This window comes from Cetorhinus maximus, chromosome 24, assembly GCF_964194155.1.
Source record: "Cetorhinus maximus chromosome 24, sCetMax3.hap1.1, whole genome shotgun sequence".
In the NCBI taxonomy this organism is placed as follows: domain Eukaryota; kingdom Metazoa; phylum Chordata; class Chondrichthyes; order Lamniformes; family Cetorhinidae; genus Cetorhinus; species Cetorhinus maximus.
In genome coordinates this window covers 25948126-25967716 of record NC_135902.1, presented here as the reverse complement: position 1 = coordinate 25967716, position 19591 = coordinate 25948126, and the positions used below count along the sequence as shown (strand labels likewise).

At 44.1% G+C, this 19591-nt stretch overlaps 1 long non-coding RNA gene across 1 annotated transcript in view; it reads right to left on the bottom strand.

Moving 5' to 3' along the window:
• Positions 1-1468: 1468 nt before the first annotated feature.
• LOC144699587 (uncharacterized) overlaps positions 1469-19591 on the bottom strand; it is a 53659-nt gene continuing 35536 nt past the window's right edge. The window contains exon 3 of the long non-coding RNA XR_013580569.1: positions 1469-1586. This is a non-coding gene — a long non-coding RNA (uncharacterized LOC144699587). The remainder of the gene's footprint in view (positions 1587-19591) is intronic.

Sequence of the window (19591 nt, the reverse complement as noted above, 5' to 3'; positions counted from 1 at the left end):
AACTTGTACCTCTACACCTCTTCCCTGATCTCTCCACTTTGAAAAGCTTTTCACTCAGTACCTGTCCTACTTTTGTTCTGATTTCACATTCTTGATGTCCATTAGATTGCATTTTGATTTTAACCTATCTTGATTGACCACTTCAATACAAAGTCCTGAAGATAATCATTAGGAGGAGTGTTGAAAAGTGACAAATCTCGACAGTCAGTCAAAATAAACTTCGAGTTTCTGTGCCAACGTCTAGCCTTATCTCAGTTTGGATCTTAATAATGGTCTTAGCACAGAAATAGTGATCACAAAAGTGCAGAGAGGAGAAACACGACACTTTTAAAATGCTATTTTACATGTCATGCCATGAGGTTTCTGAAATTATGAGACACAAATAGGCTACTTTATGTTTATAGAGGCAAAACATAAATCAAGGTAGAGGAAGTATCTGTTCAACAATAAAACATACATATGGAGAGAGTTATATTCTAATTAGTGATATGACTTATTTCAAGGCAAGTATCTACTGTTAAAGCATGGGTCCAAATTTTCACAGGGTACTCCAAGAACAGGAGCTAAACCTCTTTCTCAGTGTTCATTTCCAAGTGAAGCACAAAGACTACACACCGATAAGTTCAGTCCAAGTACATTTCATTGTTCCTTTCATTTGAGCAAATGTATTTACAGGACATACAAAAATACTCTTTGGTGTACTCTGATTTGGATCCACAACTGGAAACCTAAAGTGCGAATTGGGGTTCTGTGAAAACACAATTTCCAGTAGAAAAGTTAAATGCAGATGCAGATGCAGATGCATCCTTTCCTTCCAAGATAAACATGAAATCATAGAATGTTATGGCACAGAAAGAGACCATTCAGTTCATTGTGTCAATGCCAGTGGAAACATAGTTATCCTTTCCAGCTCTTGGTCTATAGATTAATTCGGCATTTTAAGTGAATGTCCAAGTAATTTTTAAATGCAATGAAAGTTTCTGTCTTTCAGGCTGTAAGTTCCAGACACCCACCACCTGGGTGAAAAAATCCCCCATTATTCTTCTACTAATTACTTTACATCTATCTGTGCCCCCTGGTTAATTACCTTTCCGCTAAGGGTATTAGGTCCTTTCCATCCATATCGCCTCAATTTTATACACCTCAATTAGATCTCCCATCAGCCTTTTCTGTTCCAAAGAAAACAACGCCAGCCTTCCAATCTTTCCTCATAAATTTCTCCATTCCTGGCAACATCCTCCTCATAAATCTCCTCTGGACCTTCATTAGTGCTTCCTCCAATGAAGTGACATTCTATAGAGTACTCTGGGCTAACTAGTATTTTACATGATTTTAATCCTCCCTATTTTTTATTCATTCATGGGATGTGGGCATCACTGGCTAAGACAGCATTTGCCTCCCATCCCTAACTGTCCTTGAGAAGGTGGTGGTGAGCTGCCTTCTTGAACCGCTGCAGCCCACCCATAATAGTTTGGTACAGCTGAGTTGTTTGCCAGGCTGTTTCCGAGAGTAGTTAAGGGTCAACCACATTGTTGTGGTCTGTAGTCACATATAGGCCAGACCATGAGGATGGCAGATTTCCCTCCCTGAAAGACATTAGTAAACAAGATGGGTTTTAATGACAAAAAAATGATAGTTTCATGGTCATCATTATGGACACTAGCTTTCAATTGCAGACTTATTAATTAAATGCAAAGTTCATCAGCTGCCATGGTGGAATTTGAACCCCTGTCCCCAGAGCATTAGCCTGGGTCCCAGGATTATTAGTCCAGTGACATTACGACTACACTACTGTCTTCCTGCTCTTATAAGTAATTCCTCAACCAATAAAGAAATGACTTTCGTGCCTTCTTAACCATCTTAACTATCAATCCTGTGACCTTCAGGGGTCTGTGAACATGCACTCCAAGATCCCCCCCTCCACATTTCTCAGTTTCCTATAATTTATTGTGTATTCATTTGCCTTTGTGCTGTCTCCAAATTCATTGTCTCAAATTTCTCCAAACTGAATTTTGTTTGCTTCTTTTCTGGCCACTTGGCCAGTCCATTGACATCTTCCTTGCAGTTTACAGTTTCCTTCCTCAGTATTAATCAGGCAACTAGTTTCTGTCACACCATCATGCTCCCTGTGATGACAGTTTCTGCCTCTTACACCCTTTTTAGGAGCAAGTTCCAAATTAAGTCCAAATCATTATTATACCACAAAAAAAAAGACACCCATTACTGATACATGTGGACCCCCACTGGAAAATACTCTCCAGTCACAAAAACACCCACCGACCATTGTCACTACCCTTTGCTTCTTGCACTTAGCTAATTTGGAATCCAATTTGCCACTTTCCCTTGAATAGGATGGGCTTTTACTTTTCAGACGATTCTGCCATATGGGGTATTGTCAAAAGCCTTGGAAAAATTAATGCAAGCCACATCTAGCTTCCCACTGCCTCCTCAAAAAATTTGAACAAGTTAGTCAGGCATGACCTTCGTTTAACAATTCCATGCTGACTGACACTGATTAATCCGTGCCTTTCTGAATGATGACTGATATTGTCCCCAGATTATTTTTCAATATTTTCCCCAATGCCAAGGCTATGCTGACTGGCCTGTAGCTTCACTACTTGTTACCTACACACAAATCTCACAGTGCCTACCAGCTATGGAATTCAAAACACCTAAATGGCTTAACATGTAAAACAACAAGATTTAAGAATGGAATTACCTGGAAAAACTCAGCAGGTCTGGCAGCATCGGTGGAGAAGAAAAGATTTGACGTTTCGAGTCCTCATGACCCTTCAGCAGAACTCATGAGGACTCGAAACGTCAACTCTTTTCTTCTCCGCCGATGCTGCCAGACCTGCTGAGTTTTTCCAGGTAATTCTATTTTTGTTTTGGATTTCCAGCATCCGCAGTAGTTTTTTGTTTTTAAGATTTAAGAATGGTCCAATCTCATCCATACAATGAACAAACTCTGTTGACTGTTAAACTTTGAACCCTGATAAGGTAAGCCCCCTAATTTGATGATCAGAGTTATTCTATTCCGTTCTTTCTAACAATTTTTTGTATAATATATTCAAGTTGTAATAATTAATTGTAAAACTTACCTCAATTCGGCCCTTGGCCAAGATGGAAGTTGAATTTTTAAAAAATAAACCTACTTGGTCTATCCCTTTCTCCACATTTAAACAACGGCACAATGTTAGCAGTTCTCCAGGATGACACCTCTGGCCATAAATATTGAAAAATGATGATCAGAGCCTCAGCTATTTCCTCCTTTGCTTCTCTTAAGAGGCTCGGACACATTTCATCTGGGCCTAGTAGTTTATCTCCTTTCAAAGGCACTAAACACCTTAACATTTCCCTTCTCACCATGTTTACCACATAGAATATTTTACAATCCTTCTCCTTAACAATGTCTGCATTGTCTCCCTCTTCTGTGAAGGCAGACGCAAGCATTCATTAAGAACTATGCCCACGTTTTCTACCTCCACATACAGATCACCCTTTTGGTCTCTAATAGGCTGCACTCTTTCCTTTTGCTCCTTATATTTTACAAAACATATTTTTCCTTGATTTTACTTGTCATCTTTTACTTGTTATCTTTTCATGACCTTACTTTGATCTCTTAATTTCACCCTTCTAAGTCCTCGAAGCCTTCTGCAGTATTGAGCTCTCGGTGCCTGGCACAAGCCTCCCTTGTTTGCCTAATGCTACGCTACAACCTCTTTGACATCCAGGAATCTCCAGATTTTGGAGTCACACCCTTTTTCTTTCTGAGAAAGTATTTGATTTGACTTTCACGAGCTCCTCCTTGAATTGGAAGCTATTTCCTATTCATTTTTGCTAAATCACATCTCAGCTTAGTAAAAATCAGCATTTTCCAATACAGCAGGTTGATTTTTGGTCTATCTTTGTCCTTTCCATAACTACATTAATCTAATTGAATTATGATCACATGACCAAAATGTTCTCCCACTGATCCCCCTTCCATCTATCCAGCTTCATTCCCTAAAACTAAGTCTATAATTGGTAAATGAGGATATAGGCCCTCCTGCTGTCTATCAGGGGTCACGTGATGTTCTGTGGAGACTCTGACCAGTGAGCCCTTTGCATGGGCAATCTGGAGGGCGGGGCTTCCTGACGGAAGTCCTGACCAAAGGTGTAGCACCTGAAAAGCTCTCTGTAATAAAGTTTAGCTGCTTCTTGTTGAAATCTGCCTGCTCCGTCAAGTCATTACATTTGGCGAAGAGGTTAAAATTAGCTCTGACTCTGCGCCTCACCCTGTTACTGTGAGTACATCGAATTTTTTTAAAAAGACTACTCACCAGTCATGCCACTTTCCAGCAGAATCGATCCATATGATGCGACAATGGAAGACTGGAGCTAGTATGTAGAGTGCCTTGGATTTTATTTCGTAGCTAACGAAATTACCACAGAGGAGAAGCGGAAAGCCACCTTCTTGAGTGCAAGTGGCAGTAAAACATACAACCTCATTCACAATCTGATGGCCCCAAGCATGCCCAATTCGAAGTCCTATAATGAATTAGTGGACCTCATGGGAACACACTTCCAGCCAAAGCCATCCATAATAATTCAGCATTTTAAATTTATTTCCAGAATTAGGACCCTGGGAGAGTCCATCGCAACCTATGTAGTGAACCTCAAGCAGTTATTAGAACACGGTGACTTCAAGGACACATTAAATGATATGCTGCAGGACTAATTAGTTTGTGGAGTTAAGGACAACGCCATAAAGTGCCATTTAGAGGTGTCAGCTGTGGCTCAGTTCATAGCACCCTCGCCTTTGAATCAGAGGGTTGTGGGTTCATGTCCCACTCCCGGAAAACCAAGAACTGTGATTGTACTCAAAGAGTTGCAATCTGTGACTGTTGATAACTCGAAAGAGTATAAAGTGCCATTTACTCGCCAAGGTCGACATCGACTTTAAACGCGCCCTAGAAATCTCCCTCGCCATGGAAAGTGCTGCGAGAGACTCGTAGGCTTTGCAACATGTAGAACATGGCGCCATACTTCATGTTGGGCGGGAACCTACCGCCAACCATGGCGTGAAAACCAGACCCACAGCATCGAAGCAAGGTGCAATGTCCACTGTGGGAAACATGAAAAAACATAGTAGGAACATTTCAGCAGCGACTTCAAGATTAAGTTGTTACAGATGGTGAGGTGACCACGGAGCAGACATCTGTAAATTCAAAGAGGCAGAATGTCATTACTGCCATAAGAAAGGTCACGAGGTAAGGCAATATTGGGCAAAGTTGAAGCAGCCTGCAAAACAGCAAACCAACAGGATTGAATTAAAGAATACAGCTGAGACTGAAGCTGCTGACACCAACATTTACTCCCTGTATAATGTAACTGCTGTGAAAACTCAACCTATCACCGTGACAATCCAAGTCAATGAGAAGCCACTAATAATAGAGGTGGATACGGGTGCCTCAATTACAGTGGTGGGAAAGCACACTTTTAGGTAGCTTAATGAAGATGGACAGCCAATAAACCTGGAGCGAACAACCACTAAATTAAGGACATACACAGGAGAATCCATTCAGGTAAAGGACATTGCCAAAGTACCAGCCTGTAATAATTGTGAAAGGAGAAGGACCCAGGCCTTTTTAGGCCATGACTGGCTACAGAAGATCAAGCTCGGCTGGTCTGAGATATTTCATCTCAAATTTGATGGAGTTCCAGAACTTCTAAGGAAATACAACATGGATTTTTGGGATGAACTAGGGAAGTTATAAAGTCTGCAGGCCAAGATACATGTGGAGCCACAGGTGACACCTCCCTTCTTTAAGGCAAGACCTGTGCCTTATTCATTGAAAGAAAAGGCTGACAAGGAGCTGTGCCAGTTAGAAAAGCTGGACATTATCCAATGTGTTCAACTCTCGGAATGGGCTGCACCCATAGTTCCAGTGGTTAAGCCCAACCGCAGCATACATATCTGCGGAGGCTTTAAAGTGACCGTAAATAAGGCAGCCAAGCTAGACAAGTACCCTATCCCAAGGAGAGTTGACTTATATTCCAAACTGGCTGGAGGCAAGTCCTATACGCAATTGGATATGAGCCATGCTTACCAGCAACTACAGCTGGAAAGTACATCAAGCACGTAACCATTAACACACACAAGGGTTTCTATCAGTACACCCGTCTACTCTTCGGAGTCTTGTCAGCATGCGCTATCTTCCAGAGAATAATGGAAAGCCTTTTTGCAAAGACTCCCACGAGTAATTGTCCTCATCACGGGGTTAACCGAGACAGAACACTTGACCAACCTGGAGGAGGTGTTAAGGAGGTTCACGGAAGCCGGCGTACGGTTAAAGAAGGAAAAGTGCACATTTCAGGCACCAGAAGTGACTTATCTAGGCCACAAGGTGGATACCATGGGACTGCACCCGGCACAAGACAAAATTCAGGCAATAAAGGATGCGCCATCACCCTCCAATGTAACAGAACTCAAGTCTTTCCTGGGTATGATCAACTACTATAGCCACTTCTTGCCAAACTTATCAATGTGTTGGCACCATTGCACTCATGACTAAAAAAGAACCATTGTTGGCTTTGGGGGTCACAACAGGAAGAAGCCTCCGTGAAAACAAAGGAATTGTTGTATTTGCCGTGTCTATTGGTACACTACGACCAGTCGAAAGAGCTGATATTAACATGTGATGCCTCTCCTACAGAGTGGGAGCTGTTTTATCCCATAAAATGGGAAATGGGCCTCAAAGGCCCATTGGGTGTGTCACAAGACCCTCTCCACAGCCGGGAAGGGCTATTCCCAAATAGAAAAGGAAGATATATCAGTGGTATTCGGGGTGAAAAAATTCCACCAGTACCTACATGGTCACCATTTCACCATTGTGTCAGACCATAAACCATTAATGGGTTTATTCAGTGAGGACAAGGCCAATAGCGTCAGCAAGGATACAACGATGAGCTCTGATATTATCTGCGTATAAGTATATTTTTATGTCCTGGCCTACATATTTCAAATGCAGATGCACTCAGTTGTCTCCCATTGCCAGACAGTATTGTGCACACTCCCGTTCTGCAGGAATTAACGCAGAATTGAATACCTTCGATTCTTCACCTGTGTGCGCAAAACAAATTAGAAATTGGACAGAGATCCAACATTATCGAAAGTCAGAGACTTTGTCCTAAAAGGATAGCCAAACTTGCCTGTCTTGTCAAACTTGTCTGAAGAAATGAGACCATTCCATGTCAGACAGATGGAATTAAGCTCCCAAGGCAGGATTTTGTTGTGGAGGTCAAGAGTGGTGGTCCCGTCACAAGGCAGGGGGCTGCTCTTTACAGAACTCCATAGTGCCCATCTGGGCATATCAAAAATGAAACTGCTTGCGCAAAGCTATTTATGGTGGCCAGGCATTGATGGAGATATTGAAAGCTTGGTCAAGCACTGTCTCCACTGTCAGCAACAACAGAAATTGACTGTTCTAGCTCCCCTGCATCTGTGGGAGTGGCCTGGTCGACCCTGGGTTCAATTACATACCAATTACCTAGGACCATTCTTGGTTACCATGTTCTTGTTAATTGTCGATACACATTCCAAATGGATGGATGTATATGAAGTCAAGACATCAACATCAAACGCAGCTGTAGAGAAGCTATGTCACAGCTTCAGCATACATGGCCTACCTGAAATTGTCATTTCAGACAATGGGACCGCTTTTACCAGCACAGAGTTTCAAGAATTTATGGATCTGAATGGAATCAGACATATTAAAACAGCCCCTTACTATCCCTCATCAAATGGCCTAGCCAAGAAGGCAGTCCAAACTTTTACGTGTGGCATGAAAAAGCTATCAGAAGGCACTCTGGAATCTCAACTTTCCCACTTTCTTTTCAGTTATCGTACAACACCACATTCTACTACGGGTTCAACACCATCTGAATTATTGATGAAATGCTGCTTACCGTATATGGTCACACATGGTGTTCCCAAATTTAGAGGGGAAGGTTGAACGTAATCAGAGTAATCAAAAATTTAACCACAGCATACGCAGCAAAGCTCGCACATTCACTGTAGGTAACACGGTATTCATGCAAAATTTCAGCAGTGGTCCCAATTAGGCTCCTGGAACCATTGTCTCAGAAACTGGTCCATTATCTTTCCTAGTACAAATAGGAGATAGAATCGTCCGCAAGCACGTAGATCATATTCGTGCCAGAGAGACATTCCGACAACCAACTATTCCACCTGTGATTAACGTCGAACCATGAATTCCAATGCCTTTGTAGAGTTGCCAAACACTGAACCACCACATTCTGATGATGTGTCTCATGCTGCAGTTCCAGATCCTGTCGAGGAACCTCAAGTGGTAGTGCTCTAGCCATATAAGGACCTCAGAGACTTGATCTTTAATCACCCAAAATTGTATATATATATATATATATATGTATATATTGTTGAATGTTCAAATGTTTCCTGTTAATAGAAATGCTAAAAAACTAAAGGAGGAGGAAATGTGGTAACTGAGCCCGTCCTGCTGTCTATCAGGGTCACGTGATGTTCTGTGGGGGCTTTGACCAGTGAGCCCTTTGTGTGGGCAATCAGGGGGTTGGGCCTTCCTGACGAGAGCTCTGGCCGAGCGTGTAGCACCTGAAAAGCTCTCTGTAATGAAGTTTAGCTGATTCTGGTTAGTGGGGAGGTGGTGGTGGCATAGTGGTATTGTCACTGGACTGGTAATCCAGAGTCCAAGGGTAATGATTGAATTCAAATTCCACCATCTGCCTGGGTTCAAATTCCTCCACAGCAGATGGTGGAATTTGAATTCAATAAATATCTGGAATTAAAAGTCTAATGTTGACCATGAAACCATTGTCTTAAAAACATCTGGTTCACTAATGTCCTTTAGGAAGGAAATCTGTCAACCTTCAACCACACCAATGTCCTTTGTATAAGGGCAATTAAGGATGAGCAATAAATGTTGGCCTAGCCAGTGATGTCCACAAACAAAGCAGCCACCCTTGTTTGCTCTGCTGAGTCATTACAAATAACTGCCCTTACTCTTGTGTGGCTTGCTAAACACTGACTAAGTTCTCCTAAATACATTGTAAGATTTTGCACTCTCTATAACTCTTTCTTGTGGCATAGTTGGTAGCACTAGTCCCACTTGGATTAGGGCTTGAACCCAGAAATTGTGTGTGTGTTGTGTGTGAGTTCAAGTCTCACTCCAATACTTGATGGTTATGTTAGGTTCATAACATAGCCAAAAAGGTTGAATACTAACCTGTAAATCAAGCTTGTCCAACCTTTTCGCTGGGGGCAGGGGCACATTGGCATATTTTTCTCACTCATGGGGCCGATGAGAAAATTTTGCACACCAGATCAATCTCTCGCACTAACCCAGCCCCACACAGACACTCAATCACATACTCAATCCCCCGCACACTCACTGCGTCACTCCCCCGCACACTCACTGCCTCACTCCCCCGCACACTCACTGCCTCACTCCCCCCGCACACTCACTGCCTCACTCCCCCCGCACACTCACTGCCTCACTCCCCCCGCACACTCACTGCCTCACTCCCCCCGCACACTCACTGCCTCACTCCCCCCGCACTCACTGCCTCACTCCCCCCGCACACTCACTGCCTCACTCCCCTGCACACTCACTGCCTCACTCCCCCGCACACTCACTGCCTCACTCCCCCCGCACACTCACTGCCTCACTCCCCCGCACACTCACTGCCTCACTCCCCCCGCACACTCTCTGCCTCACTCCCCCCGCACACTCTCTGCCTCACTCCCCCCGCACACTCTCTGCCTCACTCCCCCCGCACACTCACTGCCTCACTCCCCCCGCACACTCACTGCCTCACTCCCCCCGCACACTCACTGCCTCACTCCCCCCGCACACTCACTGCCTCACTCCCCCCGCACACTCACTGCCTCACTCCCCCCGCACACTCTCTGCCTCACTGCCCCCGCACACTCACTGCCTCACTGCCCCCGCACACTCACTGCCTCACTGCCCCCGCACACTCACTGCCTCACTCCCCCACACACTCACTGCCTCACTCCCCCACATACACTCACTGCCTCACTCCCCCCGCACACTCACTGCCTCACTCCCCCCGCACACTCTCTGCCTCACTCCCCCCGCACACTCTCTGCCTCACTCCCCCCGCACACTCTCTGCCTCACTCCCCCCGCACACTCTCTGCCTCACTCCCCCCGCACACTCACTGCCTCACTCCCCCCGCACACTCACTGCCTCACTCCCCCCGCACACTCACTGCCTCACTCCCCCCGCACACTCACTGCCTCACTCCCCCCGCACACTCTCTGCCTCACTGCCCCCGCACACTCACTGCCTCACTGCCCCCGCACACTCACTGCCTCACTGCCCCCGCACACTCACTGCCTCACTCCCCCACACACTCACTGCCTCACTCCCCCACACACTCACTGCCTCACTCCCCCCGCACACTCACTGCCTCACTCCCCCCGCACACTCACTCCCCACACACACACACTTTCACTCGCTCACTCCTCCCTCCCACCGCCCCCAAACACACACACGCTCTCTCACTCCACCCCAACGGACCCGCCAAAACTTGGTCTTCCACGGGGCCCAACGTGACTTCGCCGCACCCCCCCCCACCCCCCGACCCCGACCCCGACCCCGACCCCGGCCCCGGCCCCGGCCCCGGCCCAGGCCCAACGTGATTTCGTCACCGCCGTCCCCTACCCCAACGCGACTTCGCCCCTGCTCTGCCCTCCTGGGCCGCCAAAACCACCCCCTCCAGGGGCCCGACCTACCTGGCTCACCAAGGCTCCGGCCCCGACGTCCATTGGCTTCCCTCGGCTGGTAGACGCCGCCCCCCCACCCACCCGCGACTGACCAATGGCGGCGTTTGCCGCTCCTCCAATCAGAGATGGCTGCTTTCCCTCACTTGCTGCCAGTGAGCCTATCGGCAGCAAAGGCGGGAGAGAATCAGTCTCTGATTGGAGGAGCCGCTCCTTGCAGACTCTCCACTGAAACCCGCCTGGTTGAGCGGAATTTTACAAACTGCCTCCAGGGAGGGAGGGGTTTCGTACGCTGGACAAACCTGTTCCCACATATCATCAGCCTCTCACAGGTATAGTCGTGTCGTTAACTAATATTGAAATTTCCTTCTATTTTTCTCCCCCTCTCTTACAAGGAAAACCGGGAATGCTGAGCTTCCAGTCCTGGCCTGAGGTGATGATTCAGTAATAATGGTACTGCTCTTCCGAGTGCCTATCACTGAAGTAAATGCGATTAAACACTGCCAAATAGTGGCCTGTTTTCTAGCTGGTGTTTTCTCTGTCTAAAATCTAAAACTAGATGGCAACTGAAAATTATTCTCAATCGTGGTTCAAGCCTTAAGAGTATTTTGGAATGATTTTGACAGACATTGCAATAAATTTCATTGTTGCTGATTTGTTGTTACATGAATGGAACACAATAGATAGAAAAATAATGTATCAAATAAAAGCAGATCGCTGAGATGCAATAGTGTCTACACCTTCAAAATGTGGCACTCCAGGACAGCAATGAATTTGTTCTGTTTTTTTTTTCTGAACACTAGGCTGTTACTAACCATTGCTACTGATTTGACCTTTCAACATTGACCCAAATGACCAAATCCTCAATTGGTAGATCGAGTTAGAGTAACTATCAAAATCAGAGAGGTTGAACAAATAACTTGTGTTTAAAAAATACATAGCCTGTCAAGACAAAAATACTCTATTCATGTCGCAACTACAAATGGGTTATTAATGCAGAAAGTATGACGTACATCAATTACTAAAAAAACAGTCTAACAGTGATGGGATTATGTAAATACAGCTGAACTCTGAAAAATACATAAATAATTTGCCAAAATGTTTTCCATTTGGATCTAAACTGCATTTGGCCTCGGACTTAAAAAAAATCTGAGTTAGATTGCTGTTTAATAATGCAGTGGCAACCATCCAATATCCTCTATTTAATCTACAATTAATGTACAATGTTGCAAATTGCACCAGCTGAACAACTGCTGCACAGAAATGTGTCTAACACGAGACAACTGGAGGATTGGTTAATCGACAGGAAGCAGAGAGTGGGCATAAACAGAACATTTTCAAGTTGGCAGGCAGCAAACAGGCAAGTGCCACAAGTATCAGTGCTATTTACAATCTATATTAATAACTTAGACAAAAAGACAGAGAATAGTTTGCTGATGATACAAAGCTAGGTGGGAAGGTAAGCTGTGGGGAAGACACAGAAAGGCTGCAGAGATATAGACAGGTTAATTGAGGGGGCAATAAGATGCAGATGGAGTATAATGTAGGGAGGTGTGAAATTATTCACTTTGGTCGTAAGAATGGAAAAGCAGAGTATTGTGTGCAGTTTTGGTCTCCACGGACAGAATTTTGCCCTTGGTGGTCGGGAAGCCAACCGCCGCCCACAATTGGCACCGCACTATGATTTCACACTGGCAAGCCAATTAAGGCCCGCCCAGCATGAAACGTGAGCGGCAGCGCTGAGTGCTGCCTGTGCAGGGGGTATCGGGGGTGGTAGTGTGAGCCGGCAGAGCACGAATTTCGCGTATGCGCATAAGTGAGCGCTGCATAATCTCCCCGAGGCACGGAGCTGCCTCAGGGAGATGAAGCGCTGTTAAAAAAAGGAAATGAAAAAAATAAAAGTGTAATGAAATGTGTCCCCTCATGTGACTCTTGTCATATGAGCAGGGACATGCCATTGAATCAGTTTTGAAACTTTTATTTTATCTTTATTTGCTTTTGGAAACCTCATCCCACCCGTGGATGAGGTTTCCAAAAAAATGCAAAGGCCTTTTCGCCTGTCCACCAATGTTAGGTTGGATGGGCAGTGAAAAAATTAAGTTTATAGATTAACTAATGGCCTTAACAGGCTTTTTAATTGTCGGCAGGCATGTTGCCGGCTCCGACGCGCACCCACCAACCGAACTATTGCATGACTGCACATTGACATCGGCGCACTCAGCCGACATCAACGTGCGTATTTTCACGCTTGAGCAGGTCGGGCATACGCCCACCGAGCAAAAGTTTCTGCCCACATTTAAGAAAGAAATACTTGCATTGGAGGCAGTACAGCAAAGGTTCACTAAATTTGTCCCTCAGATGAAGAGGTTGCCCTATGATCAGGGTAAATTGGGCTTATATCCCCTGGAGTTTAGATGAATGAGAGGCGATCCCATTGAAACCTACAAAATTCTGAAGGGCCTTGATAGGGTGGATGCTGAGAGATTGTTTTCACTGGTCGGGGAAGTTAAAATATGGGGCCCAGTCTCACAAAAAGGGGCTGATCATTTAGGACTGAGATGAGAAGAAATTACTTCACTCAAAGGATTTTGAACCTTTGGGGTCTTTACCCCAAAGAGTTGTGAATTCTCCATTATTGAATACATTTATGCCTAGCATAGACACCTTTTGGTCTCTCAGAGAATTAAGGGATATGGGGAGTGGGCAGGAAAATAGAGTTGAAACCCAAGATCAACCATGATTGTATTGAATTATGGAGCAGGCTCAATGGGTCATATGGCCTACTCCTGCTCGTATTTCTTATGTACTTGTGTACAGATTAGCCATGATTTTACTGAATGGTGTTACAGGCTTGAGGGGGCTGAATAGCCAACTCTTGTTCTTATGTTTCTGAGGGGATTATGCAAGGTGTCTGGATAGAGGTAGAAAAAGCTTCCAACCAAAAAAAATTCAACGACCTCTCAAGGGCGATAAATGTGACTTGTGCCAATACACGTCCTCTATCACTGATAGATCCTTCACTCACCTTCTGATCTCTCATACTCTTTCAGCATCAGGACATTAGGGAAACTCATTAATGCACAGGAGAACTCTGCAAAAACTCAATCACCACCTTCGCTCTCCTGCCAGTTTCCTGACTTATTTAAGAGTCGCAACCATTTAGCTCAAGGATTCACTCATGGAATACTTCACATTTATCTTTATCAAGGAACAAGATACTCCCAAAAACATAGTGAAAAGAAGGCATTTGAGAGACTGGATGGGCTAAAAATTGATAAGGTATAAGAAAGGTTGGCTGTACTTAAAGTTGGTAAGACACCAGTACTCGATGGTGTGCATCCAAGGATACTGAGGGAAGTAAGGAAGGAAATTGCGGAGGTATTGGCCATAATCTTCCAGTTTGTCTTAGATACAGGGGTCACGCCAGAGGACTGGAGAACTACAAATGTCACACCCTTGTTTGCAAAAGGATATAAGGTCAAATCAGCAACTGCAGTCCAGTCAGTTTAATCTTGGTGGCAGGAAAGCTTTTAGAAACGATAGTCAGGGACAAAATTAACAGTCACTTGGACAATTGGCAATTAATCAAGGAAAGCTGGCATGGATTTGTTAAAAGCAAAGTGCGTTTAACTAAATTGATTGAGTTTTTTGATGAGGGTAATGTGGTTGATGTGATCTACATGGACTTCCAGAAGGCATGTGATAAAGTGTCACCATAATAGACTTGCCAGCAAAGTTGAAGTCTTTAGAATATAAGGGATGGAGACAGCACGGATATGAAGTTGGTTGAGTGACTGGAAACGGTTGCGTTAAACAGTTCTTCTTAGGACTGGAGGAAGGCATACAATGAGGCCCCCCAGGGGTCGATGCTGGAACCACTGCTTTTCTTGATCTATATTAATGACCTTAACTTGGATGTACAGGGCACAATTTCAAAATTTACATGTGACACAAAACTTGGAAGTATTGTGAATTGTGAGGAAGATAGTATTAGACTTCAATGGAACATAGACATACTGGTGGAATGGGCAAACACATGGCAGATGAAATTTAATGCAGAGAAGTTTGAAGCGTTGCATATTCATAGGTAGAACGAGGAGAGATATTATAAAAAAGGATGCATTTCTAAAGGGATGCTGGAACAGAGAGACCTGGGGTGTATGTCTACAAATCATGGGGGAGGTGGTGGCACAATCGTATTTTCACTGGACTAGTATTCCAGGGACCCAGGGTAATGCTCAGGGAATCTGAGTTTGAATCCCACAATGACAGATGGTGAAATGTGAATTCAATAGAAATCTGGAATTAAAAGTCTAATGATGACCACGAAATCATTGCCGATTGTCATAAAAACTCATCTGGTTTAGTAATGTCCTTTAGGGAAGGAAATCTGCTGTTCTTACCTGGCCTGGCCTACATGTGATTCCAGACCCGCAGCAATGTGGTTGACTCTTAAATGCCCTCTGAACAAGGGCAATTAGGGATAGGCAATAAATGATGGCCTAGCCAGCGATGTCCACATCCCATGAATGAATATAAAAAACTTGTTGAAGGTGGCAGATCAGGTTGAGAAAATGTTTAAAAAGGTATATGGAATTCTGGGCTTTACAAATAGAGATATAGGGTGGAATTGTCCCAGATTTGCACTAAGTGCGATAGTGCAATGTCGGCTTTTCACGCTGTATTGTCCCTAACATGCCATATTAATTATGCATTACCAGGATAAACGCCGTTTCAATTTCGGGTGGGCTCCGATTCTCCTGCCACGCCATCACCTCGCTGCTTCATCACGCCAGGCACCACATTTAAAGTACAGCCGTGCTCAGTGCTTCCTGCCCAGGACTGCAGCAAAGAAGACATGGCCCAGAAAGGCAAGAAGACTACAGCCCTCAAGCCTTTTGTACGCCATAGAGGCCCGCTGTTATGTCTTTTGCTCCCTCACTGGTCGCAGGAGGGGCAGCACTCTGGCTTGATAGGCGATGGCAGTGGTGATCAGTGCCAATATTGCACAGAAGAGGTTGGCCATTCAGTGCAGAAAGAGGATGAATGATCTCATCCATACATCCAGGGTATGGCAACCATCTCATCACTTTAAACTCACACATTCACTGGCATCTCACTCACTGCCAGCTCAAGGGACATTACCACCCATTCTCACACACATACATTTGGCCTCATCTCCTCTGGAGACTGCCTCCTCAGCCCTCACCATCTTGAAACCATTTGCACCAATCAACATGTGCACCCACACACACCTTGGGACACCCTCCTTCCCCAGTACAACCCTCGTCCTGCTGCCTCTTCCCTTGCCTGAGCCCACTTCTCCCCCTTCCCCAAGCAAGCCCTAACCCTGCAGCCATTGAAAAGCCACCCATATATGGCTGATCTGGTAGATGGACACCTGCCTGTGAGCCCCCCTAAAAGTGATGTGCTTCTGTGAAGTCTGGCGCTGATGACCATGAGTGCTGACAGAAGCAAGGTAGGGAAACAAACCTTTAAGTCCCTGAGCAAAGTGCAGCCCACCAAGTGCATGCCTTATATATGCTGTTGTGACACACATAGGCGTGTTTTCCCGCAGAAAATCCAGCAGCGTGGGATGAGTCTGGTGGCTGGCCTTATAATGATATGAATGATATGCTGATGTATTACGATGAGGTTCCCGGCATCTGATGGCAAGGAATGCAGCCCGCCATCGACAGGCTGAGTGGACAATCGCAACCTGGTTTCATGATGTGAAACCGATTTTTGGCCTTCTCGCCACATTGTCCACTCACGCCACCCGAACACACCCAACGCCAGTGGACACAGAAAATCCTAGCCATAGAGTACAAAAGGAAGGAAGTTATGATGAAATAAAAACAGGAAATGCTGGATATATTCAGCAGGTATGGCAGTATCTGTGAAGAGAGAAACAGAGTGATGAGTCATCCAAAACTCTGCTGCCTTTGCCTTAACTCACAATTCCCGTTCCCCTATCACTCCTGTGCTCGCTGACCTACATTGGTCAAGCAAAGTTTTGATTTTAAAATTCTCATCCTTGTTTTCAAATCCCTCATCCCTCCCTATCTCAGTAATTTTCTCCAGCCCCACAACCCTCTGAAATATCTGTCCTCATCTAAATCTGGTCTCTTGAGTATTCTAAATTGTAATTGCTCCACCAATTGTGGCCATGCCTTCAGTTGCTCTGGAATACCTTCACTAAACCTCTCCGCCTCTCTACCTCACCTTCCTCCTTTAAGACACTCCTTAAAACCTACCCCTTTGAACAAGCTTTTGGTCATCTGACCTAGTATCTCCTCATGTGGCTTGGTGGCATACTATTTTTTTATAATGCTACTCTGAAGCACCTCAGGATGTTTCATTACAATAGAGATGCTAATTAAATATAAGTTGTTCTTATTAATTATATTTAAAATAGTTATGCAGCTGCCTCTGCTATCCACTCTTTCTCCCACAATTCTTGGCCTATTCCAGTCCACCACCGACCCAACCTCAATACCCCTTCCATTCTGCACTTTCTCTCCCATCTTTTCCCAACGCTCTCTTCCAAGAGTTCTACCTTCTTCTCCCTTGATCCCTTCCTCACTTGCCTGTAGCTCATTCAACTATTCCATTGGACTGTAAGTTTGCCATTATCTCTTTGTTCAAGCACCGTATGTTTCCATTTCAAAAGTTACTATCATCTCCCCTCCTTAAAAAAAACTACCTTCAGTCAATCCATCCTCTCTCGAAAGAGTTACCTTTACATCTCTAAGGTAATCCCCCTCTCCTCTCTAAGATCACCTCCCAGATCTCTGCTCATTTCTTTCAAAACTGTGTGTGTGTTTAAATCTCTTTAATGCAGTTTCTATCTTGCATTGCAACACCAAGTCTGCTTGAAGTCATGGTTGATATCTCCTCAGACTGGATCTGCGGTATCCCATTCCTCTATCTATGTCATCCTCCAACTTTGTGTCCCCTCCTGTACTCTTCAGTCCTCCAAATTCAGGCCTGTGCACATTCCCCTTAAGCCAAAGAGCTTAACAAGGCATCAAGATTGTGATGTAGGACAACAAAATTTTATAGATCAGGGTGAATTATAAGAAGATTCACAATCCAAAATTTAACATAAACCAGCATTTCATAAATGTGATTCTGATTCAAAAGGACTTAAAAAATCAATGCCTGCCAGTCCAAGGTATTTGCGGACTGTTCATTTGCCTCAGTCTTATAACTTTGCTTTATAATAAAAATGTAGAGAATAGGGAATAATGAGGAAAAGATGCTGTAATCACTCTGACCTGGTCGGGCTTAGAATAACCAATTGGGTGGAACCAAGACTCTCACAGTGGGGGAACGGTTAAAATTCAACTTGGCTAGGGCGTAAAGTGAGCGTAAATGGGTGAGCCCACCTGATTCTCCATTAACTTCAATGATGAGGATAGTCTGGCAGAATGCCAATCCACTTTTGCCTGCGTTGTACCTTGACTAAGTTAAATTTTACCCTCATTCTTTTTATGTTGGTACCCACTAAGCAACACTTGGGTGTACTTTCATGATGGAAAGTTAAGCCTCTGATTGCTCAGAAGCGCCAGACTGGTTTTAACTAGAGCTTTGTTGTTGAAATAATGTATTACAGTTTCCATTTACACGATAAACAGTAAGCGACAATTTAATTGTATCTGTAGGACATTAGTTTATTTAATGTGAAGAAGCTGCTTATAAAAAGGGTCAGTGCAATGGTTTCAACATGTGGTAGTATTTGACCTGTCACTACACTAAGCTTCTGATGCCTGCTGCACTTGGTCTCTGGTCATTAGGCTGGGCTTTAAAACCAGACTCATTGAGCAATATTCTAGAAGCTGGCAGATGTCAAAGACCTACCATCCATGTTTGCTGGCCACAGCAGATGCAAGAGCTGCATGGAGAGACAGAAATAAAAAGGAGCGACATTATGGAAGAATTTTGAGCCCTCAAAAAAATTCCAATATAAAAATAATCACACTAAAGTTAGTTATATAGGTACGGATTGTTAGAAAATGCACAGCAAGGCTCCAGTCTTATACTTTGGTTTTACTCATATGGAAATGGCCATTGAGGCTCTCAACAAACACCAGAATTAATGTGGATTCTCATCTGTTTGTTTTTAACTGTCAGTTACTATGAGGTGAAGGTTGAAATCTCCAAGGCACCTCACAAGATATCTTTTATAGCTATGGTGTTATCTATAATTGGATACCCATGGCACATATAAAGCTAAGCTGTGGCATGAAATGAGTCTTCTGCTATTTGTACAGTCCAGATTGGATATTAATTCTGACAGTTTTGCAATGAAGACTCTTACAAATGTTTGTATGTTTCTTTACAAATTTCGGGTCCATAAGATCTATTCACCTTAGTTAAATTTAAAAAAAACTCTAAGGCATTTTACCTTATGGAGTTTAGTATTTCTGCCAGAGTTACAAAGCTGATATTCTATCCTATAGACTTGCTTAGAATCCTGGCTGCACCTCAAGGACTATGGAATTTAGCATTAGATGTAATCAGCCAGTCGTGCATTTCTATAGGAAGCTTGGTGAGCTAAGAGTTAGCATCAGTATCAACAGGAATTTTAAAACAATATTGAATGCAGAAACAGAGTCACTTCGACTTATAACAAAAAATATATTTAGAACTTGTGTGGCAAGATTATTCTATTCACATTACATTCAGATATTCAACATTAATAGCTGATAATAACAGATTATCATGCCACCAACCTGTTCACTTAAAGAACAGCCAGCTCAATATTACCAGCTGATGGAAAGTTGGCAAACTTGGAGA